The sequence below is a fragment of the Oncorhynchus masou genome, chromosome 32 (assembly GCF_036934945.1).
Source record: "Oncorhynchus masou masou isolate Uvic2021 chromosome 32, UVic_Omas_1.1, whole genome shotgun sequence".
Lineage (NCBI taxonomy): Eukaryota > Metazoa > Chordata > Actinopteri > Salmoniformes > Salmonidae > Oncorhynchus > Oncorhynchus masou.
The window spans coordinates 5167768-5177920 of NC_088243.1; the positions used below are offsets into that span (position 1 = coordinate 5167768).

At 46.2% G+C, this 10153-nt stretch overlaps 1 pseudogene; it reads right to left on the minus strand.

Moving 5' to 3' along the window:
* Window positions 1-234: 234 nt before the first annotated feature.
* The window catches only part of LOC135525494 (prospero homeobox protein 1-like), a 78551-nt pseudogene continuing 68632 nt past the window's right edge, over window positions 235-10153 (minus strand).

The window sequence follows — 10153 nt, forward strand, 5'->3', positions numbered from 1 at the left end:
ACTTTACAGTCCATGGAGGGGGTATGGACAGGTAGCGTTCCTGAATATGAACGGGGGGGAATTGTTTGTGTGTAAAGGGGAAGGGGAACGCACATCTTTAAAAAGGAATTCATTCCTAGACACACAGTAGAAAGCCTTCATTCTACAACATTGCAACAATTCTTTGTGTCTATGAATCAGAGGAGGAGTTTGTCACTTTGTGCTGAAGAAGAGGTGTCCGGGGGGGGGGGGGGGGCACTTTATTAGAAGTGGTCTTTGTCTGATCCGTCCACAATATAAATTTAAATATAGGGCTGGATTAAATTCCGTGAATCTTCCGCGATACGGATTGAATCCAACACATTGCCTCCATACTCGTCCCAAGGAGAAGTTGTCTGTAGAAAACTGCTCCAGTCTGATGTCTGGATGGCGTTCTTATTGGAGCGTTTAAAACCCACTTAAGATAGAAAACCAATAAGGTCGAATCTCAAAATGTTATCTAAAAACATGTTCACTTTTTTTTTTACAGCTCTTTTTAAAACAATGTTGTTGTTGTTGTTGTTGTTGTTGCTGAGTGGGGACATTTGTCTGTAAGTACAGTGAGATGTACTGTATGTGACAGAACTGGTTTTTGATGAAACATCCCCAAACATCAATGTCATATACACTTTCAACTCCATTCATCCAAAGATATAGTTGTCTGTATTTCTTCAGCAGAAAACCAATCCTCTCCTTGTTTTGTTGGCCACAGACGAAGGAAAAAAAAACTGGTCACCACTCAAAACAATAGGTCAAAGTGTAACATTTTACAAAAACGGTAGTAGACAGAATTGTACAAAAACTGAAAATCTATACAGTTTTTAAAACAAAACTTTTTTATTTCTTTTTCCTTTTTGAGTGTGGACTCGATGTGGTTTTGTCCCGAAACGTCACGTTCATTCGTTCAGTAGCTCCTGCAGACAGTTGGGTGATTTGAAGACCTCGGGGACTTCGCTGTCTAGTTTACAGATCACCTTATAGATGGCCTTCTTCCAGGATGGGTCCACGTCCTTCCCTGCTACTATGGCGTTAAAAAACTCCCTCAGCGTTAGCTGGGACACTTCCAGGAACCGCTCTGGAACCTGAGAGAGAGACATAGAGAGAATGACATCACCAGAGGCATCAGGTTACACACACAAACACACACACACACACACACACACACACACACACACACACACACACACACACACACACACACACACACACACTCCAAACCCTAACCCTACACAACAACAGCTCCAAACACAACACACACACACAACCCTAGCTCCAAACCCTAGCTCCTAACTCTAACCCTAACCCTAGCTCCTAACCCTAAACATAACCCTAGCTCCTAACTCTAAACCTAACCCTAGCTCCTAACTCTAAACCTAACCCTAGCTCCTAACTCTAAACCTAACCCTAGCTCCTAACCCTAACTCTAAACCTAACCCTAGCTCCTAACTCTAAACCTAACCCTAGCTCCTAACTCTAACCCTAGCTCCAAACCCTAGCTCCAAACCATAACCCTAACCCTAAACATAACCCTAGCTCCTAACTCTAAACCTAACCCTAGCTCCTAATCCTTAATGTAACTCTAACTCTAATTTTAACCTTAACCCTAAACTCCCTAGAAATAGCATTTGACCTTGTGGGGACAAACAAAATGTCCCCTTGTTGGTAAAACTTTTGTTTGTTTACCATTCTTGTGGGGACTTCATGTCCACACACACACAGACACACACACACACACACACACACACACACACAAGCAGACACGCAGACAGAGATAGTTGGGCAAGAAGACAAAGGGAGACAGATAGAGCCATCTGTAATTTGGACCTCTTTACAGGCCTGATTTACGATGGACAAGACAGATCTCTCTGTGTGTGTGTTAAGCCTATGATAGCTGTATTCCAGTGTTTAGTGGTCAACTAGGCCGCCCATAATGGATTAATCTTTACAATAGCATACAACAGACTGTGTGTGTGTGTGTGTGTGTGTGTGTGTGTGTGTGTGTGTGTGTGTGTGTGTGTGTGTGTGTGTGTGTGTGTGTGTGTGTGTGTGTGTGTGTGTGTGTGTGTGTGTGTGTGTGTGTGTGTGTGTGTGTGTGTGTGTGTGTGTGAAGACCAACAGCTGAGTGTCACCACAATAAGATGAGAGGTAACTAACAATTAAAGCCTCCAGCCAGCAGACAGAGACAAAAGGGTTTGTGACAAGAATAATTCTCTCTCTCTCTCTCTCTCAATTGAATTCAAATGGCTTAATTTGCAGGTGAAACATATGTTTACATTGTCAAAGCAAATGAAATAGATCATAAACTAACGTGAAATAACCAATAAAAATGAACAGTAAACATTACACATACAGAAGTTTCAAAACAATAAAGACATTACAAATGTCATATTATATATATATATACAGTGTTTTAACAATGTACAAATGGTTAAAGGACACAAGATAAAATAAATAAGCATAAATATGGGTTGTATTTACAATGGTGTTTGTTCTTCACTGGTTGCCCTTTTCTCGTGGCAACAGGTCACAAATCTTGCTGCTCTGATGGCACACTGTGGTATTTCACCCAGTAGATATGGGAGTTTATCAAAATTGGATTTGTTTTCGAATTCTTTGTGGATCTGTGTTATCTGAGGGAAATATGTCTCTCTAATATGGTCATACATTTGGCAGGAGGTTAGGAAGTGCAGCTCAGTTTCCACCTCATTTTGTGGGCAGTGTGCACATAGTCTGTCTTCTCTTGAGAGCCATGTCTGCCTACGGTGACCTTTCTCAATAGCAAGGCTATGTTCACTGAGTCTGTACATAGACAAAGTTTTCCTTAATTTGGGTCAGACATTTTGGGATTTGGGTGATCAGTCCTTGGTTCCAAACATTGGGGAAGATGCCAGAGCTAAGGATGATGTTAAAGAGTTTTAGTATAGCCAATTGGAATTTGTGGTCTGTATATTTGATCATTTCATTAAGGATACAATCAACACCACAGGCCTTTTTGGGTTGGAGAGTTTGTATTTTGTCCTGTAGTTTATTCAAGGTAATTGGAGAATCCAGTGGGTTCTGGTAGTCTTTAATAGTTGATTCTAAGATCTGTATTTGATCATGTATATGTTTTTGCTGTCTATTCCTTGTTTTAGAGCCAAAAAGATTGGAGAAGTGGTTTACCCATACATCTCCATTTTGGAGAGATAATTCTTTGTGTTGTTGTTTGTTTAGTGTTTTCAAGTGGTTAGGGTCTATGGATTCTTCAATTACATTGAGCTGATTTCTGACGTGCTGTTCCTTCTTTTTCCGTAGTGTATTTCTGTATTGTTTTAGTGATTCACCATAGTGAAGGCGTGGACTCAGGTTTTCCAGGTCTCTATGTTTTTGGTTTGACAGGTTTCTCAATTTCTTTCTTAGGTTTTTGCGTTCTTCATCAAAACATTTGTCATTGTTGTTCATTTTCTTCGGTTTTCTGTTAGAAATTTTTAGATTTGATAGGGAAGCTGAGAGGTCAAATATACTGTTTAGATTTTCTACTGCCAAGTTGACACCTTCACTAATACAATGGAACGTTTTGTCCAGGAAGTTGTCTAAAAGGGATTGAATTTGTTGTTGCCTAATTGTTTTTTGGTAGGTTTCCACATTACATTCCTTCCATCTATAGCATTTCTTAATATTACTCAGGCTTTGACGCCTCTCTGTCTCTCTCTCTCTCTCTGTCTCTCTCTCTGTCTCTCTCTGTCTTTCTCTCTCTCTGTCTCTCTCTCTCTCTGTCTCTCTCTCTCTGTATCTCTCTCTGTCTCTCTCTCTGTCTCTCTCTCTGTCTCTATCTCTCTGTCTCTCTCTCTCTCTCTCTCTCTCTCTGTATCTCTCTCTCTGTATCTCTCTCTCTGTATCTCTCTCTCTCTCTCTCTCTGTATCTCTCTCTGTCTCTCTCTCTGTCTCTCTCTCTGTCTCTATCTCTCTGTCTCTCTCTCTCTCTGTATCTCTCTCTCTGTATCTCTCTCTCTGTATCTCTCTCTGTCTCTCTCTCTGTCTCTCTCCTCTGTCTCTCTCTGTCTCTCTCCACAGTCTCTCTCCTCTGTCTCTCTCTGTCTCTCTCCTCTGTCTCTCTCTCTCTCTCTGTCTCTCTCTCTCTCTTTCTCTGTGTACTCAAGTGAATGACCCCCAACCCCCGGACACACACACATCATTCTTTCTTCCTCAAATCAAACTTCCTTTGGGCAATCCCTCTCGTACCCAGTGTCCAGTTATCTCACTGGCTCCTAAGGTGTCTTTGTGTGTGTGTATGTGTGTGCAGAACAGCTGTCTCTGACAGAGTCTCAGTAACAAAGACGCGTCCTTCAGTCCGTCATGTGATATGAGGGGCTGCCTCACGGTCAGATGACCCTGGCTATTGTCTCAACACACACACGCACACACACACACACACACACACACACACACACACACACACACACACACACACACACACACACACACACACACACACACACAGTCCTCGTGACTCCAATCAGTCTCAGTAACAAAGACATTGCCTTCATCTTATCCTCGAGAATGCTTGAATGCACTCACAAACACACTCTCTAAAGACACACACAAACACACACACACACACTCTCTAAAGACACACACACACACAAACTCTCTAAAGACACACACACAAACACACACACACTCTCTAAAGACACACACACACACACACAAACACACACACACACACTCTCTAAAGACACACACACACACACACACTGCTGCCAATCTCAATGCCGTTTACCCTCTGGCTTAGAGACAAAGACACCTGCCATCCCAGTTTAGTGTAATTATAGCTATCTGTCAGACCCACTGATAACTTGCTCTATAAGTTAACATAATCACTATTGTCAGACCTACTGATAACTTACTCTATAAGTTAACATAACCACTACCTTTCTCTACTCTGAGGAAGAGAGGAGAAGAGAAGAGGGGGAAGAGAGGAAAGGGAGAGGAAGTAAAGAGAGTGAAGAAAGGACGGGAGAGGAGGGGAGAAAGGGAGGATAGAAGTGGGGAGGCAGGGGAGGATAGACGTGGAGGGGAGGCAGGGAGGATAGAAATGGAGGGGAGGCAGGGGAGGATAGACGTGGAGGGGAGGCAGGGGAGGATAGAAATGGAGGGGAGGCAGGGGAGGATAGAAGTGGAGGGGAGGCAGGGGAGGATAGAAGTGGAGGGGAGGCAGGGGAGGATAGACGTGGAGGGGAGGCAGGGAGGATAGAAATGGAGGGGAGGCAGGGGAGGATAGAAGTGGAGGGGAGGCAGGGGAGGATAGAAGTGGAGGGGAGGCAGGGGAGGATAGACGTGGAGGGGAGGCAGGGGAGGATAGAAGTGGAGGGGAGGCAGGGGAGGATAGACGTGGGGAGGCAGGGGAGGATAGAAGTGGAGGGGAGGCAGGGGAGGATAGACGTGGAGGGAGGCAGGGGAGGATAGACGTGGAAGGGAGGCAGGTGAAGATAGAAGTGGGGAGGAGTAGAGAAGAGGGGGAAGAGAGGAAAGGGAGAGGAAGTAAAGAGAGGGAAGAAAGGACGGGAGAGGAGGGGAGAAAGGGAGGATAGAAGTGGGGAGGCAGGGGAGGATAGAAGTGGAGGGGAGGCAGGGGAGGATAGACGTGGGGAGGCAGGGGAGGATAGAAGTGGAGGGGAGGCAGGGGAGGATAGACGTGAAGGGGAGAAAGGGAGGATAGAAGTGGAGGGGAGGCAGGGGAGGATAGACGTGGAGGGGAGGCAGGGGAGGATAGACGTGGAGGGGAGGCAGGGGAGGATAGAAGTGGAGGGGAGGCAGGGGAGGATAGACGTGGAGGGGAGGCAGTGGAGGATAGAAGTGGAGGGGAGGCAGGGGAGGATAGACGTTGAGGGGAGGCAGGGGAGGATAGAAGTGGAGGGGAGGCAGGGGAGGATAGACGTTGAAGGGAGGCAGGGGAGGATAGAAGTGGAGGGGATGCAGGGGAGGATAGACGTTGAGGGGAGGCAGGGGAAGATAGACGTTGAGGGGAGGCAGGGGAGGATAAACGTAGAGGGGAGGCAGGGGAGGATAGATGTGGAAGGGAGGCAGGGGAGGATAGACGTTGAGGGGAGGCAGGGGAGGATAAACGTAGAGGGGAGGCAGGGGAGGATAGATGTGGAAGGGAGGCAGGGGAGGATAAACGTAGAGGGAGGCAGGGGAGGATAGATGTGGAAGGGAGGCAGGGGAGGATAAACGTAGAGGGGAGGCAGGGGAGGATAGATGTGGAAGGGAGGCAGGGGAGGATAAACGTTGAGGGGAGGCAGGGGAGGATAGATGTGGAAGGGAGGCAGGGGAGGATAAACGTAGAGGGGAGGCAGGGGAGGATAGATGTGGAAGGGAGGCAGGTGAAGATAGAAGTGGGGAGGAGAAAGGGAGGATAGAAATGGAGAGTGTATTCTTTAAACATAACCTCATCTCAGAAGAGTGGTTCATTACCCAGAGCGTTGTAGTAGGTTACAACCAGAGAGAGAGAGAGAGAGAGAGAGAGAGAGAGAGAGAGAGAGAGAGAGAGAGAGAGAGAGAGAGAGAGAGAGAGAGAGAGAGAGAGAGAGAGAGAGAGAGAGAGAGAGAGAGAGAGAGAGAGACACGGAAAGTGGTGTTGGGGGTAAAACATACGACATTATAAAATCAATGTACACAAACAACAAGTGTGCTGTTAAATTTGGCAAAAAACACACCTATTTCTTCACACAGGGTCGTGGGGTGAGACAGGGATGCAGCTTAAGCCCCACCCTCTTCAACATATATATCAACGAATTGGCGCGGGCACTAGAAAAGTCTGCAGCACCCGGCCTCACCCTACTTGATTCCGAAGTCAAATGTCTGCTGTTTGCTGATGATCTGGTGCTTCTGTCACCTACCAAGGAGGGCCTACAGCAGCACCTCGATCTTATGCACAGATTCTGTCAGACCTGGGCCCTGACAGTAAATCTCAGTAAGACCAAAATAATGGTGTTCCAAAAAAGGTCCAGTCACCAGGACCACAAATACAAATTCCATCTAGACACTGTTGCCCTAGAGCACACAAAAAACTATACAAACCTTGGCCTAAACATCAGCGCCACAGGTAACTTCCACAAAGCTGTGAATGATCTGAGAGACAAGGCAAGAAGGGCATTCTATGCCATCAAAAGGAACACAAATCAATTAGGATTTGGCTAAAAAATACTTGAATCAGTCATAGAGCCCATTGCCCTTTATGGTTGTGAGGTCTGGGGTCAGCTCACCAACCAAGACTTCACAAAATGGGACAAACACCAAATTGAGACTCTGCACGCAGAATTCTGCAAAAATATCCTCCGTGTACAACGTAGAACACCAAATAATGCATGCAGAGCAGAATTAGGCCGATACCCACTAATGATCAAAATCCAGAAAAGAGCCATTAAATTCTATAACCACCTAAAAGGAAGCGATTCCCAAACCTTCCATAACAAAGCTATCACCTACAGAGAGATGAACCTGGAGAAGAGTCCTCTAAGCAAGCTGGTCCTGGGGCTCTGTTCACAATCACAAACACACCCTACAGAGCCCCAGGACAGCAGCCCAATTAGACCCAACCAAATCATGAGAAAACAAAAAGATAATTACTTGACACATTGGAAAGAATTAACAAAAAAACAGAGCAAACTAGAATGCTATTTGGCCCTACACAGAGAGTACACAGCGGCAGAATACCTGACCACTGTGACTGACCAAAAATTAAGGAAAGCTTTGACTATGTACAGACTCAGTGAGCATAGCCTTGCTATTGAGAAAGGCCGCCGTAGGCAGACATGGCTTTCAAGAGAAGACAGGCTATGTGCTCACTGCCCACAAAATGAGGTGGAAACTGAGCTGCACTTCCTAACCTCCTGCCCAATGTATGACCATATCAGAGAGACATATTTCCTTCAGATTACACAGATCCACAAAGAATTCGAAAACAAATCCAATTTTGATAAACTCCCATATCTACTGGGTGAAATTCCACAGTGTGCCATCAGAGCAGCAAGATTTGTGACCTGTTGCCACGAGAAAAGGGCAACCAGTGAAGAACACACACCATTGTAAATACAACCCATATCTATGCTTATTTATTTTATCTTGTGTCCTTTAACCATTTGTACATTGTTAAAACATTGTATATATAATATGACATTTGTAATGTCGTTATTGTTTTGAAACTTCTGTATGTGTGATGTTTACTGTTCATTTGTATTGTTTATTTCACTTTATATATTCACTTTATATATTATCTACCTCACTTGCTTTGGCAATTTTAACACATGTTTCCCATGCCAATAAAGCCCTTGAATTGAATTGAATTGAGAGAGAGGGGGAGGGGGAGAAGGAGAGGGGGAGGGAGAGGGAAGAGGGAGAGAGAAGAGGGAGGGTGAAAATGAGGGGGATTGTAGGAGGGAAGGAGAGAGAGAGAGGGAGAGAGGAGAGAGGGTGAAAGCGAGGGGGGATGGTAGGAGGGAAGGAGAGAGAGAGAGAGAGAGAGAGGAGAGAGGAGAGAGGGTGAAAGCGAGGGGGGATGGTAGGAGCGAAGGAGAGAGAGGGGGAGGGGGAGAGGGAGAGGGAGAAGGGGAGGGGGAGAGGGAGAGGGGGAGGGAAGAGGAAGAGGGAGAGAGAAGAGGGAGGGTGAAAATGAGGGGGATTGTAGGAGGGAAGGAGAGAGAGCGAGGAGAGAGGGTGAAAGCGAGGGGGGATGGTAGGAGGGAAGGAGAGATAGAGAGGGTGAAAGCGAGGGGGGATGGTAGGAGGGAAGGAGAGAGAGAGAGGGTGAAAGCGAGGGGGATGGTAGGAGGGAAGGAGAGAGAGAGAGGAGAGAGGGTGAAAGCAAGGGGGGATGGTAGGAGGGAAGGAGAGAGAGAGAGGAGAGAGGGTGAAAGCGAGGGGGGATGGTAGGAGAGAGAGGAGAGAGGAGAGAGGGTGAAAGCGAGGGGGGATGGTAGGAGGGAGGGAGAGAGGAGAGAGGGTGAAAGCGAGGGGGGATGGTAGGAGGGAGGGAGAGAGGAGAGAGGGTGAAAGCGAGGGGGGATGGTAGGAGGGAGAGAAATACATAAAAAAGGAGAGCTCCCCAGTGTTTAAGTCGACACAACATGTGTGTTTAATTGATTGTTCTCTGGGCGAGCGAGATATTGATCACAGACACACACACACACCTAGAACACTTTAAAACACACACGTACGTACAAAGCACATGCACGCAAACACACACACACACACACACACACACACACACACACACACACACACAAGCCCCTCCATCGCAGAGGAAACAGTGACCGGTCTTTTCATCAGTAAAAGAGAGAAGGTAAAGAGTTAGGGAAGAGGAATATGGAGTTTTCTCTAACAGGGTGGGAACTAGTCACATAGGAAACATGACAGTCCTGAATCTTGACAGTCCTGAATCTTGACAGTCCTGAATCTTGACAGTCCTGAATCTTGACAGTCCTGAAACGTGAGTGTGTGAACCTTCCGTAGCCCCGAGGCGTGTGTGTGCTCGTTTGAATTGTAGACTAAAGGAAAGATGAGACCCTCCTCTTTAAGCTCCCCGAAATGCCACCCCTCTCCATACCCCCTAGGCCAAGCCCCACAAACCCTCTTCTCTCTCTCTGTGTGTGTGTCACCCATGAACTTTAAGTGCCTCTTGCTAGCTGATAGAATACAGAAGCTTTTCCTCCAGAACGTGTGACTCACTCCATCAGACATTAAGCAGAGCCAAACACTTCCTCTCTCTGTGTGTGTGTGTGTGTGTGTGTGTGTGTGTGTGTGTGTGTGTGTGTGTGTGTGTGTGTGTGTGTGTGTGTGTGTGTGTGTGTGTGTGTGTGTGTGTGTGTGTGTGTGTGTGTGTGTGTGTGTGTGTGTGCGTGTGTGCGTGTGTGTGTGCGTGTGTGTCTGCCAACTTTGAAAGAACATCTATTCTTCCAACTAGTCAATCTCCAAGACATTTCTAGTCGATCTTCAAGACATTTCTAGTCGATCTTCAAGACATTTCTAGTCGATCTCCAAGACATTTCTAGTCGATCGCCAGACATTTCTTGTCGATCTCCAAGACATTTCTAGTCGATCACCAGACTTTTCTAGTCGATCTCCAAGACATTTCTTGTTGATCTCCAAGACATTTCTA